This window comes from Primulina tabacum, chromosome 10, assembly GCF_025594145.1.
Source record: "Primulina tabacum isolate GXHZ01 chromosome 10, ASM2559414v2, whole genome shotgun sequence".
In the NCBI taxonomy this organism is placed as follows: domain Eukaryota; kingdom Viridiplantae; phylum Streptophyta; class Magnoliopsida; order Lamiales; family Gesneriaceae; genus Primulina; species Primulina tabacum.
The window spans coordinates 36,641,160-36,662,675 of NC_134559.1; the positions used below are offsets into that span (position 1 = coordinate 36,641,160).

Consider the following 21,516-nt stretch of genomic DNA (forward strand, 5'->3'; position numbering starts at 1 on the left):
GTCGCGACCGTTTACATAAATTATGGCTAAAACAGTCAAAATAATTCTTTTTAATGAGTTAACCGTCTCCGGAGTAATCTGCGTCATACCCTTCCGCACAGAACCGGCTCACGACAAAAAAAATCGCTAAATGTTCCCAGAAAATAGAAAAAAAAACAAGAAGAAGAAAATAGCGAATGTAAAGCTATTATTATGACAGGGATATATAAAAATGAAACCAGAATCAAATTTCGAACTTCCTAAACGAATTTCTTGAGGAAACGGAAGCTTAACTGAAGCGGAAAATTGCAAATTAGAGGTTCTTAGAGAAGGAATTCGGCTAAAATCTTGCCAGCTCATTGCGGAGTAATGAGTCTCGTTCGATTGCCCGTTTACAATCAAATTAGGCTAAAATTTTTTCAAAATCCGGCAGTTCCTGAGCTACATTGATTTTACATGTCTTATCTTGTCTCGATGAGGATTCAGATGATTTGAGCCGAAAATCGTCTGTCAACAAGTAATCCAAAATAGAAAAACACGAAAAGGGTGGAACATGAGGACTTCCCAGGGGGTCACCCATGCTAGTACGGCTCTCGCCCAAGCACGCTTAACTCCGGAGTTCGGATGGGATCTGGTGCATTAGTGCTGGTATGATCGCACCTGACATTGAGTAGGATGTTTATTCTTATATCCCTCGAGTACGTGTGGAGCGGGCGGCGATGGACAACACGCGGCACTGATCTCGCCCAATCAAACCCATGAAGTTTAGCGTTCTGGTGCGATGGAAGAGCTAGGATGGGTGACCTCCCTGGGAAGTCCTCGTGTCGCGACCATTTACGTAAATTATGGCTAAAACAGTTGAAAATTGTTTTTAATGAGTTAACCGTCTCCGGAGTAATCTGCGACATACCATTCCGCACAGAACCGGCTCACGACAAAAAAATTGCTAAATGTTCCCAGAAAAGAGAAAAAAAAAATAAGAAGAAGAAAATAGCGAATGTAAAGCTATTATTATGGCTGAGATACGATAAAATGGAACCGAAATCGAATTTCGAACTTCCTAAGCGGATTTCTCGAGGAAACGGAAGCTTAACAGAAGCGGAAAATCGCAAATTAGAGGGTCTTAGAGAAGGAATTCGGCTAAAATCTCGCCAGATCCTTGTGGAGTAATGAGTCTCGTTCGTTTGCCCGTTTACAATCAAATTAGGCTACAATTTGGTCCAAATCCGGCAGTGCTCGAGCTACGTTAGAGCGGGCGGCGATGGACAACACGCGGCACTTCTCTCGCCCAATCAGAACCATGAAGTTAGGCTCGAAATAATTGTTTTTCATGAGTTAACCGTCTCCGTAGTAATCTGCGTCATACCCTTCCGCACAGAACCGGATCACGACAACAAAAATCGCTAAATGTTCCCAGAAAATAGAAAAAAAAAAAGAAGAAGAAAATAGCGAATGTAAAGCTATTTTTATGTTTGAGATACGATAAACTGGAACATGAATCGAATTTCGAACTACCTAAGCGGATTTGTCGAGTAAACATAAGCTTAACAGAATCGGAAAATCGCAAATTAGAGGCTTTTAGAGAAGGAATTTGGCTAAAATCTCGCCAGCTCATTGCGGAGTAATGAGTCTCGTTCGTTTGCCCGTTTACAATCAAATTAGGCAACAATTTTGTCCAAATCCGGCAGTGCCCGAGCTACGTTGATTTCACATGTCTTATCTGGTCACGATCGAGATTCAGATGATTTGAGCCGAAAATCGTCTGTCAACAAGTAATCAAAAATAGAAAAACACGAAAAGGGGTGCAACACAATGACTTCTGTTGCGACTTTGATTGTTGCACTCCCAAGAGCAGGTTGTCCACAAGTAGTATAATTCGGTGAGTCCGAATATCGTATTCACAGGGAAGCTAAGGTAATTACAAGTCCACTACAATGTCTTTTTGTTTTGTTTTTGTTTTTTGTTTCTTTTTAATTTTAATTGTTTGAATCTTTAATGGGTAAATTTTAATTGTTCAAATTTTAATTTAAGTAGTTGAGATTAAAGGATCCACTCTTGGTATTTTAATAAAGTTAACATTAACGAACAATATTGGAACCCACTTAATAAAATGGTTCCAATATATTAAATAATCATATTTATATTATGTTATATATTATTATCTTATAAGTATATAATATATACTAAAACTTATAAATGTGTTCAAGTATTTATTGTGCTATATATATTTGTAAACACTAAATCAAGGTTCCCACTTTAAATGGTTGGTAAAACCAAACTAACATTTAAATGGTACCAAGAAATTAATATTATGATATATTTATATATAGTAAATCAAGGTTCCCACTTTAAATGGTTGGTAAAACCAAACTAACATTTAAATGGTACCAAGAAATTAATATTATAATATATTCATATATAATAAATCAAGGCATCCACTTTAAATGGTTGGTAATACCAAACTAACATTTAAATGGTTCCAAGAATTTAGTGTAACATATAGCAACAATAAATCAAAACTCCCACTTATAAGTATGGTATAAAAATGCTTAAAGAAATAAATATAACATAAACAATAAATAATGATTAAATAATATAAAACATAGATTCTTACCTTTTAGTAACCTTATTATCATGCCAAGAGTTTCACCTTTTCATCTCAACTTTAGGAAGTTAGCTATTCATTATTCAAACTGTAAAACTTTGAATATGAAATTATCATGTTAATTATATTTAAATGAAGAAATAAAGGAAAAATATAGAGAGAAATATTTTGAACTCAAAGGTTTGTTCATAGAATGAGGGATATCTCAATACATTACAATGCACCCCTATTTATAGCCAAATTTGGGAAGACAACCACAAATAAAATATTATTTTTTTACACAAAAGTCTTCATTGGTGTTCCAAGATATTATATTATATTACACATCACTTTTGAAAATCTTCTTCTTGGAATTTGCTTCTTCACATAAAAAGAAACATGTGGATAATTGAGTTGTCTAGTTGTGGTATTTTTTTCAAATCATTTGACCAAGTAATTTGAGAGATATGGTCAAAATACTAGAGCATGGTAAAACTGCCACTCCTTTGGTAACTTTATTTGTTGCTTAATTTGATCCCAATTGTGAGAGGATTTTTATCTCATGCTTGACACCAATATTGTAGATATTAACATCAACTTTCTACAGGTACAAGAATCATCTTAATCCCATTTGCAACGCCAAGTTTATTCTTGTTTTATCGAACCTGTAAAAAATATTAAAAACTTGTAATTACACAACAACTTATATTTTATACAATTTATTATAAAACATATAATATTTAAACATTTAATAAAACAAAAACTATATATTTATATTATAAATTATTTAATTAATGTACAATTTTTATGTTTATCACACCTTCCAACAAGCTTATTGCTAGTCCCTAGCAATTTAAGCGTTAATAGCAATACAAAACATATTGATTAATTTAAATAGAAATGTAATCAAAACTATCTAAGTGTTTAAATTAAATTTGAAAACTGTCAAAGTTATATCAAGATCATCATAATTATAATTTATGAAATAATTTGAGATGATCAATTCAAAGCTTATTTCAGGTAGTTAAATGTACACGGCCTTCAGAAATTCCTAGTAAGAGTCTCAACTCCATATCCTCACAGGTTAATAAATGTTTCAATTTATGGCAACGATTTCTCTCATGGAGTTGGAATACAGATAAATGCTCAGAAAAATGGTTTACAGAATGCAGACAGACAAACGAGCCAAACTAATCAAAAGATAGAAAATCCATTGATTCAAAATCTAGTTGTTCTTATTATATATTTTTTCCTGATATTTTTTTTTTTGCATAACTTCATGGAATCAGACTAAGTTTATGCTTCTTGACCACATATTTATTTAATTTGTACAATAAATTTCTCTCTCTTTTTTGTTTTTTGTTTTTTTTTATGAGAGATATATGGGTCGTAGCATATAACTTAAAAATTACATAGATATTCAATATCTTTCTTTTTGTATTTTTCTCCGTTTTTTTTTTTCAGGAAATATCGTTTTTTTTCTTCAAAATAAGAACTCAAGATCTAAACAATAGATAGTCTCTCTCATGATCAATAAAGGCTCGAAAGCTGTTTTCTCAGTCCTCTCCACTCACTCACAAAATATGTGTGAGTTTAAAATTATAGGCACTCTTATAAGGTATATCTTGGGCCATATACTTTAATACCTGATATTATCACAATGGTTAATCACTCAAAAAGATTTCATAAATCATATTTTTATATTGATCAGAATATTAAAATTGACTTTTTTTTTCAAATAAAAATTTAAACATTCTTAAATAGATTAATGCATGTTCTAATTTAAATCTTTCAAACATGTAATGTATGACAATTTTTGCAAAAATTACTAAGATACAAATAATAAACATGATTTTATTTTAAAATATTATATATTATTTTTTTTTATTTATTTTTTTTTAAAATTTTTTTTTATATAAGTTTGTTCTCCCCCCAATCAGAATATGACATTTTCCCTAATGTCAAAATAACTATTAATAAAGAGTACGTAATGAAAGAGATATCACCTGGAATTTTATTGAAGATAACAAACTGAAACAAACGCAAACCAATCCACGACTTTTGAATCAATGATCCAACTTCCTTTTCTTACTGCTTGATTGCGACCAATTGATCTTTGTTATCATCAGATCAGGCTTATGAACAAAAGCTTCCAAATCATCAATTAATTGGTCGGCAGTCGAAGCACAGATGAACATCCGTCGTGAATTTTCTGAAATGAAATTCTGTTCCATAGCTTAATCAAGAAATGTCAACAAACTGTCAAAATAATTATTGATATTCAACAAGCCCACAGGTTTATTATGGATATTAAGTTGTGCCCAAGAAACAGTGTGAAAAATTTCTTCTAATGTACCAAAACCACCTGGTAGTGCAATAAAAGCATCATAATTTTCAGTCATTTGAGTGATTCTTTCATACATAGAAGAAACTTTTAATTCCTCCCCAATCGTAACACCTGTAATATTTCCTTCAGCTAAAGCTATAGGAATAATACCCAAAACCTGACTACCTCGAAGATGAGGAGATGTTGAAACAGATCCCATTAACCCAATATTACCTCCCCCATATACCAAGTGAGTTTTTCTCTCAGCCAATATTTTTCCAAGATTATTCGCTGCTTCTACAAACACTTCATTTTTTCCAGGACTCGGCCTACAAAATACACAAATATTTTTCAATGTTTGTGCAGAGGATCCAGCCATGTTTTTACTTTCTTTTTTTTTTTCTGCGAAAATAGAGAGAAAGATGAGAGATTTTAGAGGAGTAATATGTTATCATGACAAAACTATGGGTCACAGCTGTAAACAGAATAAATAGTAAAAACAATAATGACACACGCATATAAACAGTAGTGTGATTGTGGCTCACAATTTTCCTCTGGTTTTACGTCCAGAAACGGCTTCAACGCCTTCTATGAGTCGAGAATATGCTTCCCATCCAATTTTCTTATAAATTGGCAAACAGGGTCTTTTTTAGTCGGATTCCCAAGACTATGACGCTCATCGTGGAATTGTTTCCATAAACGGAGAAGTTCAATATGCACATGTCCACTAGAATGCGTCTCAAGAGTGAATAAGATGTTATGTAAAGACTCCTTACTCAGCACATTCTTAATGAAACCAATTTTATCTTCTCTGTTATTTGAAACACATCCCAAAGATCTGCATCGTTTGTCACAAGTCCATCTTGCACACTTATGACAAACCCCTAAACTTTTGGCCCTTCGTTTTTTCGCATAAGTGCTTTTTCCTAATCCAGGCAAATACCGAATGAGCAATGATTGTGGAACTTCTCCTCCTAATCGGACCTTAGCTTCTATTACAAGACGAATATCTTCTGGAATTCCTTTTTGCATTAGCAATCTCAATCTTTCACACCTTCCTGCATAAATTTTTTTTAGAACATTTTCAGAAACAGAGGGAAAATATTTACAAATTTTTGAGAGAATTTCATCCATTTTGAAAAGAAATTATTTTTTTTTATTTTTGTATCAGCAATTGTGGGAAACTGATTTAACCGACTATGAGAGTCACGGAGTACCGTTATCCGCCATTTAACCGGGAAAATAAAAATATTAAGAAAACCTGAAATAAAAACAAACAAACTTAAATGCAACAAAAAAAAAATCAAGGATCAGAAAGGGAAATAAACTCTTCTTGAAAGATTTCATTTTCTAAAAATGGTTTAAGCCTTTGTCCATTTACTTTAAAAATATCACCATTTTTAGGATTTTCAATATCCACAACTCCATAAGTATACACATGCTTTACAACATATGGGCCTGTCCATCTTGATCGTAATTTTCCTGGGAATATGTGAAGTCGAGAATTATAAAGCAAAACTTTTTTACCAATCTCAAAAGATTTTCTAAAAATTGTTTTATCATGAAATGATTTGATTTTTGCTTTATAAATCCTTGAATTCTCATACGCGTCATTTCTGAGTTCATCGAGTTCATTAAGTTGCAATTTACGCAATTTGTTGGCATCATCCATGCTTGAATTTAATGTTTTGATCGCCCAATAAGCTTTATGTTCCAATTCCACAGGCAAATGACAATATTTTCCATAAACCAACCTATAGGGAGACATATTCAATGATGTTTTAAAAGCTGTTCGATATGCCCAAAGTGCATCATTAAGTTGCAGAGACCAATCTTTTCTATTTGAGTTAACAGTTTTTTCCAAAATTTGCCTTATCTCCCTATTAGCTAATTCAACTTGTCCATTTGTTTGAGGATGATAAGGAGTAGTTACTTTATGAGTAATACCATATTTTTTCATTAATGAAGCAAATGGTTTATTAACAAAGTGAGTTCCCCCATCACTTATCATGGCTCGAGAAATTCCAAATCTACTAAAAATATTTTCTTTTAAAAATTTGATGACGATTTTATGATCATTTTTTCGACATGGAATTGCCTCTATCCATTTGGAAACATAATCAACTGCAACTAAAATATACAAGTATCCAAACGACAATGGAAAAGGTCCCATAAAATCAATTCCCCAACAGTCAAAGATTTCAATGATAGGATTCAAAGGCATCATGTTTCTTTTTGAAATCGCACCCAATTTTTGACAATTTTCACAGATCTTGCAGATTTCGTGGGTGTCTTTAAACAAAGTGGGCCAATAAAATCCACACTGCAAGATTTTTGCAGCCGTTTTCTTTGAAGAAAAATGTCCTCCGCATGCTTCTGAATGACAAAATTTAATGACACTACTAACCTCATTGTCGGATATGCAACGTCGAAAAATTTGATCTGGACAATACTTGAACAGATACGGATCATCCCAATAAAAGTTTTTTACCTCATTCAAAAATTTTCTTTTATCTTGGGAACTCCATTGCGGTGGCATTTTTCCTGTCACAAGAAAATTTACTATGTTAGCAAACCAAGGTGTAGTAGTAACTGAAAATAGATGTTCGTCAGGAAAACTATCGTTAATTGGTGTCATTTCACAAGATGATCCTGTTACTAGTCTCGATAAATGATCGGCTACGACATTCTCGGTTCCTTTTTTATCTTTGATCACAATGTCAAATTCTTGGAGTAACAAAATCCATCGTATCAGTCGTGGCTTTGCATCCTGTTTGGTCAACAAATATCTAATAGCAGAATGATCAGTAAACACAATAGTCGTTGATCCAATCAAATAAGAACGAAATTTATCTAATGCAAATATTACAGCAAGTAGTTCTTTTTCAGTTGTGGAGTAATTCATTTGTGCATTGTTTAAAGTTCTACTTGCATAATATATCACATAAGGCTTACCGTTTCTTCTTTGACCCAGTACTGCACCGACTGCATAATCACTCGCATCGCACATGATTTCAAATGGTAAAGACCAGTCAGGAGGTTGCATGATAGGAGCTGATGTTAAATGTCGAATAATTTTATCAAAAGCATTTTGACATTCTTGAGTCCACTCAAATGCAGTGTCTTTTGTTAAGAGGTTACAAATGGGTTTAGAGATTAAACTAAAGTCCTTTATAAACCTCCGATAAAATCCATCATGTCCCAAAAATGAGCGAATTTCTTTAATGGTTTTTGGAGGGGGTAAATTGGCAATGACATCAACTTTTGCTTTATCAACTTCAATTCCATGAGATGACACGACATGTCCCAAAACAATTCCAGAAGTAATCATGTAATGACATTTTTCCCAATTTAAAATAAGACCTTTTTCCACGCATCTTTTTAAAACTTTTTCCAAATTTTCAAGACAATTATCAAATGTATTCCCAAAGACAGTTAAATCATCCATGAAAATTTCCAAACAATTTTCAACCATGTCGCAAAAAATGCTTAGCATACATCTTTGAAATGTTGCTGGGGCATTGCATAAACCAAATGGCATCCTTCTGAATGCAAATGTTCCAAAAGGACATGTGAATGTAGTTTTTTCTTGATCTTCGAGTGCAATGGGAATTTGATAATAACCTGAATATCCATCAAGAAAACAGTAGTATGGATGACCTGCTACTCTTTCTAAAATTTGATCCAAAAATGGTAATGGAAATGATCTTTTCCAGTGGCGTCATTTAATTTTCTATAAGCAATACACATCCGCCAACTAGATGGGACTCGACTTGTTAACAATTCACCTTTTTTCATTTTTTATCACTGTGATGCCAGATTTTTTTGGAACTACTTGTGTTGGGCTTACCCACTTACTATCAGAAATAGGGTAGATAATCCCAACATCAAGTAGTTTGAGAACTTCAGTTTTCACAACATCTTTCATGAGTGGATTTAATCTCCTTTGTGGTTGTTGAGATGTTTTAGCATTTTCTTCTAAATGAATTTTGTGTGTGCAAATTAGTGGATTAATGCCCTTGAGATCTTTTAGTGTCCAACCAATTGCATTTTTATGTCTTTTAAGCATATCAACTAATTTACCTTCTTGATCACTTTCTAGTTTGGAAGAAATTACCACTGGATATGTTTCATCTTCTCCAAGAAATGCATACTTCAATTCTTCTGGCAAGGGTTTTAACTCCAATATGGGTGGTTCGTCTTTGTTCTCATATTTTGCATCAAATTCTTTCTCTGATCCTGGTAACGAGTGATACCTGATAAAATCATCAAGATCAATTTCAATATTTTCTTTAACAATTTCAATTGAACAAATATCTAATTGATCACGAATACTACCTTCTTGAATGTTTTCTTCCACAAGAGTTTCAATAAGATTTTCATCTTCACTTTCATCTCCTTTGTCATGTGGTTGCTTACAAAGATTAAAAACATTGAGCTCCAAGGTCATGTTACCAAATGACAACTTCATTATTCCATTCCTGCAATTTATAAGGGCATTAGAAGTTGCTAAAAATGGACGACCCAGAATTACAGGAATTGCATTACAAGCTTTGATAGGTTGTGTATCTAAAACTATGAAATCGACAGGATATACAAAGTTATCAACTTGGACCAATACGTCTTCTATCATACCTCTTGGCACTTTAACATATCTATCGGCAAGTAAAAGTGTTACCGAAGTTGATTTTAACTCGCCTAGATTGAGTTCTTGATAAACTGAATATGGAAGTAAATTCACACTAGCTCCAAGATCAAGCAAGGCTTTTTTAATCTTTCGTTATCCAATAATACATGAAATAGTAGGACAACCAGGGTCTTTGTATTTCAAAGTATTATTATTTTGAATGATTGAACTTACTTGTTCGGCTAAAAATGCTTTCTTTTTCACATTCAATTTTCTTTTCACAGTGCACAAGTCTTTCAAAAATTTGGCATATAATGGTACCTGTTTTATTGCATCTAATAAAGGAATATTAACTTTTACTTGTTTAAAAATATCATATATATCAGAATTCAAATTTGATTTTTTTGTATTTTTCAATGCATGAGGGAATGGTGGTGACACTGTTTGTTGAACCTCCTCTTTGCAAGTTATGGGTTCCACTTCCTTACCCTTTGAAGTTGATTTATCATCATCTTCACAAGGTTCAAGAATGGATTTTTCCACAACCTTACCACTTCGAAGGGTAATAACAGATTTTACCTGATCCATCGATTGAGTTCCAGAAGTTCCAGTTTGTGAATGATGATCCTTGGGATTAGGCAGAGGTTGTGAAGGAAATTTACCTTTTTCATGAACATTAAGTGCATATGCAAATTTAGCAAGAGTATCTTTCAAATCTGTCATGGTTTGAGCAGTTTGAGTATTGATAGACTCTTGCTTTGCAATGAAAGAATTCAATGTATCTTCCAAATTTCTTTTAGGTGGAGGAACATAAGGTGCATAATTTTGAAAATTTTGTTGATTTTGGAAATGTGGTTGTGAAAATTATGCAGCATTATCATTCCTCCAACTAAAATTTGGATGATTTCGCCAACCTGGATTGTAATTTTGAGAAAATGGTTCAAAATTTGGCCTTTTGAAATTGTTCAAAACATTGGCTTGTTCATGGAGACATTCTTTAAAAGAGGGCAAAGTGGGACAATCTTTTGTAAAATGATCACTTGTATCACAGATGTGACACGCAATTTCTTGAACAGATTTTAATTGACCATTCTTTTTCAATTCAAGTGCCTCAACTTTTCTTGCCAAAGATGTAAATTTAGCTTGAAGATCATGTTCATCTTTGAGAGTGTACATACCTCCACCAGATGTAGGAGATTGAATCTTGTTTGATGGTTCGATTGTACCTATAGTGTCCCAATTTTGAGCATTTTCAGCTAATAAATCGAGATACTCAATTGCCTCATTTGGATCTTTATCTTCAAATGTTTCATTACACATAAATTCAACCATTTGCCTATCTTTAGGTGTTAAGCCTTCATAAAATTGAGAAACAACTCTCCAAATTTCAAAACCATGATGTGGACAAAGATTAAGCAATTCTTTGTATCTATCCCAACACTGATAAAAAGTTTCTCCTTGTTTTTGAGTGAAAGTAATGATTTGCCTTTTGAAAGAATCTGTTCTATGAGATGGAAAAAACTTTTTCAAAAATTGTTGTTGCAATTCATCCCAAGTTCGAATGGATCCCGATCTAAGATTTTGTAGCCAAGTTTTAGCTTTATCTTTTAAAGAAAAAGGAAAAAGCTTAAGTCGAATGGTGTTCATTCTACAATTTAGATCATTATATGTGTTGCACACTTCTTCAAACTCTCGTAAATGCATGTATGGATTTTCAGAATCTAAGCCATGAAAATTGGGTAAAAGTTGGATAATACCAGGCTTAAAATTGAAATGAGATGCATCAGGGGGAAAAATTAGACATGAAGGTGCACTAGTACGTGTAGGATTCATGTGATCTCTAAGTGTTCTTCGTCTATCATGATCATGTTGAGATTGAATTTCATCTTCATTTTCTTGGATGGGTTCTTACGCCATGTTTTGTAAAAATAAAGGGTTATTTCGAATGAGTCGACCACTAAGTGTACGTGACCAAATGCTCATGCAAATGTAAATGCAAAAAAAATAAAAACACACAAAAGCAATAAAAATTTAAATAAAGAAAAATAAACTATAAACAAAATTAAATAGACTTGAAATTAAATTATACTTCCCCGGCAACGGCGCCAAAAACTTGTTGCGACTTTGATTGTTGCACTCCCAAGAGCAGGTTGTCCACAAGTAGTATAATTCGGTGAGTCCGAATATCGTATCCACAGGGAAGCTAAGGTAATTACAAGTCCACTACAATGTCTTTTTGTTTTGTTTTTGTTTTTTGTTTCTTTTTAATTTTAATTGTTTGAATCTTTAATGGGTAAATTTTAATTGTTCAAATTTTAATTTAAGTAGTTGAGATTAAAGGATCCACTCTTGGTATTTTAATAAAGTTAACATTAACGAACAATATTGAAACCCACTTAATAAAATGGTTCCAATATATTAAATAATCATATTTATATTATGTTATATATTATTATCTTATAAGTATATAATATATACTAAAACTTATAAATGTGGTCAAGTATTTATTGTGCTATGTATATTTGTAAACACTAAATCAAGGTTCCCACTTTAAATAGTTGGTAAAACCAAACTAACATTTAAATGGTACCAAGAAATTAATATTATGATATATTTATATATAGTAAATCAAGGTTCCCACTTTAAATGGTTGGTAAAACCAAACTAACATCTAAATGGTACCAAGAAATTAATATTATAATATATTCATATATAATAAATCAAGGCATCCACTTTAAATGGTTGGTAATACCAAACTAACATTTAAATGGTTCCAAGAATTTAGTGTAACATATAGCAACAATAAATCAAAACTCCCACTTATAAGTATGGTATAAAAATGCTTAAAGAAATAAATATAACATAAACAATAAATAATGATTAAATAATATAAAACATAAATTCTTACCTTTTAGTATCCTTATTATCATGCCAAGAGTTTCACCTTTTCATCTCAACTTTAGGAAGTAGCTATTCATTATTCAAAGTGTAAAACTTTGAATATGAAATTATCATGCTAATTATATTTAAATGAAGAAATAAAGGAAAAATATAGAGAGAAATATTATGAACTCAAAGGTTTGTTCATAGAATGAGGGATATCTCAATACATTACAATGCACCCCTATTTATAGCCAAATTTGGGGAGACAACCACAAATAAAATATTATTTTTTACATAAAAGTCTTCATTGGTGTTCCAAGATATTATATTATATTACACATCACTTTTGAAAATCTTCTTCTTGGAATTTGCTTCTTCATATAAAAAGAAACATGTGGATAATTGAGTTGTCTAGTTGTGGTATTTTTTTAAAATCATTTGACCAAGTAATTTGAGAGATATGGTCAAAATACTAGAGTATGGTAAAACTTTCACTCCTTTGGTAACTTTATTTGTGGCTTAATTTGATCCCAATTGTGAGAGGATTTTTATCTCATGCTTGACACCAATATTGTAGATATTAACATCAACTTTTTACAGGTCCAAGAATCATCTTAATCCCATTTGCAACGCCAAGTTTATTCTTGTTTTATCGAACCTGTAAAAATAGTAAAAACTTGTAATTACACAACAACTTATATTTTATACAATTTATTATAAAACATATAATATTTAAACATTTAATAAAACAAAAACTATATATTTATATTATAAAACATTTAATTAAAGTACAATTTTTATGTTTATCACACCTTCCAACCAGTTTATTGCTAGTCCCTAGCAATTTAAGCGTTAATAGCAATACAAAACATATTGATTAATTTAAATAGAAATGTAATCAAAACTATCTAAGTGTTTAAATTAAATTTGAAAACTGTCAAAGTTATATCAAGATCATCATAATTATAATTTATGAAATAATTTGAGATGATCAATTCAAAGCTTATTTCAGGTAGTTAAATGTACACGGCCTTCAGAAATTCCTAGTAAGAGTCTCAACTCCATATCCTCACAGGTTAATAAATGTTTCAATTTATGGCAACGATTTCTCTCATGGTGCATTAGTACTGGTATGGATCCGGTGCATTAGTACTGGTATGATCGCACCCGACATTGAGTGGGATGTTAATTCTTATATCCCTCGAGTACGTGTGGAGCGGGCGGCGATGGACAACACTCGGCACTGCTCAAGCCCAATCAGAACCCTGAAGTTAAGCGTTCTGGCGCGATGGCAGAGCTAGGATGGGTGACCTCCCTGGCAGTCCTCGTGTCGCGACCGTTTACATAAATTTTGATTAAAACAGTCGAAATAATTGTTTTTAATGAGTTAATCGTCTCCGGAGTAATCTGCGTCATACCCTTCCGCACAGAACTGGCTAACGACAACAAAAATCTCTAAATGTTCCCAGAAAATAGAAAAAAAAACAGAAGAAGAAAATAGAGAAAGTAAAGCTATTATTATGCCTGTGATACAATAAAATGGAACCGAAATCGAATTTCGGACTTCCTAAGCGATTTCTCGAGGAAACGGAAGCTTAATAGAAGCGGAAAATCGCAAATTAGAGGGTCTTAGAGAAGGAATTCGGCTAAAATCTCGCCACCCCCGTTGCGGAGTAATGAGTCTCGTTTTGCCCGTTTACAATCAAATTAGGCTACAATTTTGTCCAAATCCGGCAGTGCCCGAGCTACGTTGATTTCACATGTCTTATCTGGTCCCGATCGAGATTAAGTTGATTTGAGCCGAAAATCGTCTGTCAACAAGTAATAAAAAATAGAAAAACACGAAAAGGGTCGCAACACGAGGACTTCCCAGGGGGTTGTTACCCATCCTAGTATTGCTCTCGCCCAAGCACGCTTAACTTCGGAGTTCTGATGGGATCCGATGAATTAGTGCTGGTATGATCACACCCGACATTGAGTGAGATGTTTATTCTTATATTCCTCGAGTACGTGTGGAGCGGGCGGCGATGGACAACACTCGGCACTGCTCAAGCCCAATCAGAACCCTGAAGTTAAGCGTTCTGGCGCGATGGCAGAGCTAAGATGGGTGACTTCCCTGGGCAGTCCTCGTGTCGCGATTGTTTATGTAAATTATGGCTAAAACCGTCGAAATAATTGTTTTTAATGAGTTAACCGTCTCCAGAGTAATCTGCGTCATACCCTTCCGCACAGAACCGGCTCACGACAACAAAAATCGATAAATGTTCCCAGAAAATAGAAAAAAATTAAGAATAAGAAAATAACGAATGTAAAGCTATTATTATGCCTGAGATAAGATAAAATGGAACCGGAATTTAATTTCGAACTTCCTAAGCGGATTTCTTGAGGAAACGAAAGCTTAATAGAAGCGGAAAATCGCAAATTAGAGAGTCTTAGAGAAGGAATTCGGCTAAATTCTCGCCAGCTCATTGCGGAGTAATGAGTCTCGTTCGTTTGCCCGTATACAATCAAATTAGGCTACAATTTTGTCAAAATCCGGCAGTGCCCAAGCTACGTTGATTTCACATGTCTTATATGGTCCCGATCGAGATTCAGATGATTTGAACCAAAAATCGTCTGTCAACAAGTAATAAAAAATAGAAAAACACGAAAAGGGGTGCAACACGAGGACTTCCCAGGGGGTTATCCATCCTAGTACTGCTCTCGCCCAAGCACGCTTAACTTCGGAGTTCTGATGGGATCCGATGAATTAGTGCTGGTATGATCGCACCCGACATTGAGTGGGATGTTTATTCTTATATCCCTCGAGTACGTGTGGAGCGGGCGGCGATGGACAACACTCGGCACTGCTCAAGCCCAATCAGAACCCTGAAGTTAAGCGTTCTGGCGCGATGGCAGAGCTAAGATGGGTGACCTCCCTGGACAGTCCTCGTGTCGCGATTGTTTACGTAAATTATGGCTAAAACAGTCCAAATAATTGTTTTTAATGAGTTAACCGTCTCCAGAGTAATCTGCGTCATATCCTTCCGCACAGAACCGGCTCACGACAACAAAAATAACTAAATGTTCCCAGAAAATAGAAAAAAATTAAGAATAAGAAAATAACGAAAGTAAAGCTATTATTATGCCTGAGATAAGATAAAATGGAACCGGAATTTAATTTCGAACTTCCTAAGCGGATTTCTTGAAGAAACGGAAGCTTAATAGAAGCGGAAAATCGCAAATTAGAGTCTTAGAGAAGGAATTCGGCTAAAATCTTGCCAGCTCATTGCGGAGTAATGAGTCTCGTTCGTTTGCCCGTTTACAATCAAATTAGGCTACAATTTTTTCAAAATCCGGCAGTTCCCGAGCTACATTGATTTCACATGTCTTATCTGGTCTCGATCGAGATTCAGATGATTTGAGCCGAAAATTGTCTGTCAACAAGTAGTCAAAATTAGAAAAACACGAAAAGTGGTGCAACACGAGGACTTCCCAAGGGGTCACCAATCCTAGTATTGCTCTCGCCAAAGCACGCTTAACTTCGGAGTTTTGATGGGATCCGGTGCATTATTGCTGGTATGATCGCACCCGACATTGAGTGGGATGTTTATTCTTATATCCCTCGAGTACGTGTGGCGCGGGCGTGGATAGACAACACGCGGCACTGCTCTCGCCCAATAAGAACCATGAAGTTAAGCGTTTTGGAGGGATGGCAGAGCTAGGATGGGTGGCCTCCCTGGGAAGTCCTCGTGTCGCGACCGTTTACGTAAATTATAGCTAAAACAGTCGAAATAATTGTTTTTAATGAGTTAACCGTCTTCGGAGTTATCTGCGTCATACCCTTCCGCCCAGAACCGGCTCACGACGACAAAAATCGCTAAATGTTCCTAGAAAATAGAAAAAAAATTAAGAAGAAGAAAATAGCGAATGTAAAGTTATTAATATGCCTGGGATACGATAAAATGAAACCAGAATCGAATTTCGAACTTTCTAAGCGGATTTCTCGAGAAAATGGAAACTTTACAGGAGCGAAAAATCTCAAATTAGAGGGACTTAGAAAAGGAATTAGGCGAATATCTCGCCACCTCGTTGCGGAGTAATGAGTCTCGTTCTTTTTCCCGTTTACAATAAAATTAGCCAACAATTTTTCCAGATCCGGCAGTGCCCGAGCTACGTTGATTTCACATGTCTGATCTGGTCCTGATCGAGATTCAGATGATTTGAACCGAAAAAAATCGTCTGTCAACAAGTAATAAAAAATAGAATAACACGAAAAGGGGCGCAACACGAGGACTTCCCAGGGGGTTATCCATCCTAGTACTGCTCTCGCCCAAGCACGCTTAACTTCGGAGTTCTGATGGGATCCGATGAATTAGTGCTGGTATGATCGCACCCGACATTGAGTGTGATGTTTATTCTTTTATCCCTCGAGTACGTGTGGAGCGGGCGGCGATGGACAACACTCGGCACTGCTCAAGCCCAATCAGAACCCTGAAGTTAAGCGTTCTGGCGCGATGGCAGAGCTAAGATGGGTGACCTCCCTGGGCAGTCCTCGTGTCGCGATTGTTTACGTAAATTATGGCTAAAACAGTCGAAATTATTATTTTTAATGAGTTAACCGTCTCCAGAGTAATCTGCGTCATACCCTTCCGCACAGAACAGCTCACGACAACAAAAATCGCTAAATGTTCCCAGAAAATAGAAAAAAATTAAGAATAAGAAAATAACGAATGTAAAGCTATTATTATGCCTGAGATAAGATAAAATGGAACCGGAATTTAATTTCGAACTTCCTAAGCGGATTTGTTGAGGAAACGGAAGCTTAATAGAAGCGGAAAATCGCAAATTAGAGAGTCTTAGAGAAGGAATTCGGCTAAAATCTCGCCAGCTCATTGCGGAGTAATGAGTCTCGCTCGTTTGCCCGTTTACAATCAAATTAGGCTACAATTTTGTCAAAATCCGGCAGTGCCCAAGCTACGTTGATTTCACATGTCTTATATGGTCCCGATCGAGATTCAGATGATTTGAGCCGAAAATGATCTGTCAACAAGTAATCAAAAATAGAAAAACACGAACGAAAAGGGGTGCAACACGAGGACTTCCCAGGGGGTCACCCATCCTAGTACTGCACTCAAAGCACGCTTAACTTCGGAGTTATGATGGGATCCAGTGCATTAGTGCTGGTATGATCGCACCCGACATTGAGTGGGATGTTTATTCTTATATTCCTCGGGTACGTGTGGAGCGGACGACGATGGAAAACACGCGGCACTGCTCTCGCTCAATCAGAACCATGAAGTTAAGCGTTCTGGCGCGATGGAAGAGCTAGGATAGGTGACCTCCCTTGGAAGTCCTCCTGTCGCGATCATTTACTTAAATTATGGCTAAAACAGTCGAAATAATTGTTTTTAATTAGTTAACCGTCTCCAGAGTAATCTGCGTCATACCCTTCCGCACAGAACCGGCTCACAACAACAAAAATCGCTAAATGTTCCCAGAAAATAGAAAAAACTAAGAATGGTCCGATCGAGATTCAGATGATTTGAGACGAAAATCGTCTGTCAACATGTAATCAAAAATAGAAAAACACGAAAAGGTGTGCAACACGAGGACTTCCTAATGGGTCACCCATCCTAGTACTGCTGTCGCCAAAGCGTGCTTAAATTCGGAGTTATGATGGGATCCGGTGCATTAGTGCTGGTATAATCGCACTCGACATTCAGTGGGATTTTTATTCATATATCCCTCGAGTACATGTGGAGCGGACGGCGATGGACAACACGCGGCACTTCTCTCGCCCAATCAGAACCATGAAGTTAAGCGTTCTGGTGCGATGGCAGAGCTAGGATGGGTGACCTCCCTCGGAAGTCCTCGTGTCGCGACCGTTTACGTAAATTATGGATAAAACAGTCGAAATAATTGTTTTTAATGAGTTAACCGTCTCCGTAGTAATCTGCGTCATACTTTTCCGCACAGAACCGGCTCACGACAACAAAAATCGCTAAATGTGCCTAGAAAATAGAAAAAAATTAGGAATAAGAAAATAACGAATGTAAAGCTATTATTATGCCTGAGATAAGATAAAATGGAACCGGAATTTAATTTCGAACTTCCTAAGCAGATTTCTCGAGGAAACGGAAGCTTAACAGAAGAAAAAAATCGCAAATTATAGGGTATTAGAGAAGGAATTCGGCTAAAATCTCGCCAGCTCATTGCGGAGTAATGAGTCTCGTTCGTTTGCCTGTTTACAATCAAATTAGGCTACAATTTTTTCAAAATCCGGCAGTTCCCGAGCTACATTGATTTTACATGTCTTATCTGGTCTCGATCGAGATTCAGATGATTTGAGCCGAAAATTGTCTGTCAACAAGTAATCAAAATTAGAAAAACACAAAAAGGGGTGCAACACGAGGACTTCCCAGGGGGTCACCAATCCTATTATTGCTCTCGCCAAAGCACGTTTAACTTCGGAGTTTTTATGGGATCCGGTGCATTATTGCTAGTATGATCGCACCCGACATTGAGTGGGATGTTTATTCTTATATCCCTAGAGTACGTGTGGCGCGGGCGGGGATAGACAACACGCGGCACTGCTCTCGCCCAATCAGAACCATGAAGTTAAGCGTTCTGGAGCGATGGCAGAGCTAGGATGGGTGGCCTCCCAGGGAAGTCCTCGTGTCGCGACCATTTACGTAAATTATAGCTAAAACAGTCGAAATAATTGTTTTTAATGAGTTAACCATCTTCGGAGTTATCTGCGTCATACCCTTCCGCCCAGAACCGGCTCACGACGACCAAAATCGCTAAATGTTCCTAGAAAATAGAAAAAAAATTAAGAAGAAGAAAATAGCGAATGTAAAGTTATTAATATGCTTGGGATACGATAAAATGAAACCAGAATCGAATTTCGAACTTTCTAAGCGGATTTCTCGAGAAAACGGAAACTTAACAAGAGCGAAAAATCTCAAATTAGAGGGACTTAGAGAAGGAATTAGGCGAATATCTCGCCACCTCGTTGCGGAGTAATGAGTCTCGTTCTTTTTCCCGTTTACAATAAAATTAGCCAACAATTTTTCCAAATCCGGCAGTGCCCGAGCTACGTTGATTTCACATGTATTATCTGGTCCCGATCGAGATTCAGATGATTTGAGCCGAAAATCGTTTGTCAACAAGTATTCAAAAGTAGAAAAACACGAAAAGAGGTGCAACACGAGGACTTCCCAGGGGGTCACCCATTCTACTACTACTCTCGCCCAAGCACGCTTAACTTTGGAGTTCTGATGGGATCCGGTGCATTAGTGCTGGTATGATCGCACCCGACATTCAATGGTATTTTTATTTTTATATCCCTCGAGTACGCGTGGAGCGGGCGGCGATGGACAACACGCGGCACTGCTCTCGCCCAATCAGAACCATGAAGTTAAGCGTTCTGGCGCGATGACAGGGCTAGGATGGGTGACCTCCCTCGAAAGTCCTCGTGTCATTACCGTTTACGTAAATTATAGATAAAACAGTCGAAATAATTGTTTTTAATGAATTAACCATCTTCGGAGTAATCTGCGTCATACCCTTCCGCACAGTACCGGCTCACGACAACAAAAATCGCTAAATGTTCCCAGAAAATAGAAAAAAAAATAAGAATTAGGAAATAGCGAATGTAAATCTATTATTATGCCTGAGATACGATAAAATGGAACCAGGATCGAATTTCGAACTTCCTTAGCGGATTTCTCGAGGAAACGGAAGCTTAACAGAAGCGGAAAATTGCAAATTAGAGGGTCTTAGAGAAGGAATTCGGCTAAAATCTCGTCAACTCCTCGCGGAGTAATGAGTCTCGTTCGTTTGCCTGTTTACAATCAAATTAGGCTACAATTTTGTCCAAATCCGGCAGTGTCCGAGCTAGGTTGATTTCACATGTATTATCTGTTCCCGACCGAGATTCAGATGATTTGAGCCGAAAATCGTCTATCAACAAGTAACGAAAAATAGAAAAACACGAAAAGGGATGCAACACGAGGACTTCCTAGGGGGTCACCCATCCTAGTACTGCTCTCGCCCAAGCACGCTTAACTTCGGAGTTCTGAAGGGATCAGGTGCATTAGTGCTGTTATGATCACACCCAACATTGAGTGGGATGTTTATTCTTATATCCCTCGAGTACGTGTGGAGCGGGCGACGATGGACAACACGCGGCACTGCTCTCGTCGAATCAGAACCATGAAGTTAAACGTTCTGACGCGATGGCAGAGCTAGGATGGGTGAACTCCCTGGGAAGTCCGTGTTTCAAGACCGTTTACGTAAATTATGGCTAAAAAAGTCGAAATAATTGTTTTTAATGAGTAAACCGTCTTCGGATAATCTGCGTCATATCCTTCCGCACAGAACAGGCTCACGACAACAAAAATTGCTAAATGTTCCCTGAAAATAGAAAAAAATAAGAAGAAGAAAATAGCGAATGTAAAACTATTATTATGCCTGGGATACGATAAAATGAAACCGGAATCGAATTATGAACTTACTAAGCGGATTTCTTGAGGAAACAGAAGCTTAACAGAAGCGGAAAATCGCAAATTAGAGGGTCTTAGAGAAGGAATTCGGCTAATACTCGCCACCTCGTTGCGGAGTATTGAGTCTCGTTCGTTTGCCCGTTTACAATCAAATTAGCCTAGAATTTTGTCCAAATCCAGCCGTGCCCGATCTACGTTGATTTCACATGTCTTATATGGTTCCGATCGAGATTCAGATGATTTGAGCCGAAAATCGTCTGTCATTAAGTAATCAAAAATAGAAAAACACGAAAAGGGGTGCAACACGAGGACTTCCCAGGGGGTCACCCATTCTAGTACTGCTTTCGCCCAAGCACGCTTAACTTGGGAGTTTTGATGGGATCCGGTGCATTTGTGCTGGTATGATCGCACCCGACATTAATTGGCATTTTTATTCTTATATCCCTCGAGTACCTGTGGAGCGGGCGGCGATGGACAACACGCGGCACTGCTCTCGCCCAATCGGAACCATGAAGTTAGCGTTCTGGTGCGATGGCGGAGCTAGGATGGGTGACCTCCTTGGGAAGTCCTCTTGTCGCGACCGTTTACATAAATTATGGCTAAAACAGTCGAAATAATTGTTTTTAAT

At 36.2% G+C, this 21,516-nt stretch overlaps 8 non-coding genes and 4 pseudogenes across 8 annotated transcripts; 1 reads left to right on the forward strand and 11 right to left on the reverse strand.

Moving 5' to 3' along the window:
* Nucleotides 1-522: 522 nt before the first annotated feature.
* On the reverse strand, nt 523-641 carry LOC142509968 (5S ribosomal RNA). The gene has a single exon (XR_012808111.1). It is a non-coding gene; the product is annotated as a 5S ribosomal RNA (ribosomal RNA).
* Nucleotides 642-10,906: 10,265 nt separating this feature from the next.
* Nucleotides 10,907-11,015, forward strand: LOC142513033 (small nucleolar RNA R71). The gene has a single exon (XR_012809001.1). It is a non-coding gene; the product is annotated as a small nucleolar RNA R71 (small nucleolar RNA).
* Nucleotides 11,016-14,247: 3,232 nt separating this feature from the next.
* LOC142510394 (5S ribosomal RNA) lies at nt 14,248-14,369 on the reverse strand. Its single transcript, XR_012808508.1, has one exon. It is a non-coding gene; the product is annotated as a 5S ribosomal RNA (ribosomal RNA).
* A 683-nt stretch (nt 14,370-15,052) lies between these two features.
* On the reverse strand, nt 15,053-15,171 carry LOC142514533 (5S ribosomal RNA). Its single transcript, XR_012810422.1, has one exon. It is a non-coding gene; the product is annotated as a 5S ribosomal RNA (ribosomal RNA).
* A 681-nt stretch (nt 15,172-15,852) lies between these two features.
* LOC142511047 (5S ribosomal RNA) lies at nt 15,853-15,971 on the reverse strand (annotated as a pseudogene).
* Nucleotides 15,972-16,657: 686 nt separating this feature from the next.
* On the reverse strand, nt 16,658-16,776 carry LOC142515293 (5S ribosomal RNA). Its single transcript, XR_012811147.1, has one exon. It is a non-coding gene; the product is annotated as a 5S ribosomal RNA (ribosomal RNA).
* Nucleotides 16,777-17,462: 686 nt separating this feature from the next.
* Nucleotides 17,463-17,578, reverse strand: LOC142511814 (5S ribosomal RNA; annotated as a pseudogene).
* Nucleotides 17,579-17,976: 398 nt separating this feature from the next.
* Nucleotides 17,977-18,095, reverse strand: LOC142512583 (5S ribosomal RNA; annotated as a pseudogene).
* A 683-nt stretch (nt 18,096-18,778) lies between these two features.
* Nucleotides 18,779-18,897, reverse strand: LOC142511806 (5S ribosomal RNA; annotated as a pseudogene).
* Nucleotides 18,898-19,580: 683 nt separating this feature from the next.
* On the reverse strand, nt 19,581-19,699 carry LOC142513562 (5S ribosomal RNA). The gene has a single exon (XR_012809502.1). It is a non-coding gene; the product is annotated as a 5S ribosomal RNA (ribosomal RNA).
* Nucleotides 19,700-20,383: 684 nt separating this feature from the next.
* LOC142506944 (5S ribosomal RNA) lies at nt 20,384-20,502 on the reverse strand. Its single transcript, XR_012805215.1, has one exon. It is a non-coding gene; the product is annotated as a 5S ribosomal RNA (ribosomal RNA).
* Nucleotides 20,503-21,182: 680 nt separating this feature from the next.
* On the reverse strand, nt 21,183-21,301 carry LOC142506369 (5S ribosomal RNA). The gene has a single exon (XR_012804663.1). It is a non-coding gene; the product is annotated as a 5S ribosomal RNA (ribosomal RNA).
* Nucleotides 21,302-21,516: the final 215 nt, after the last annotated feature.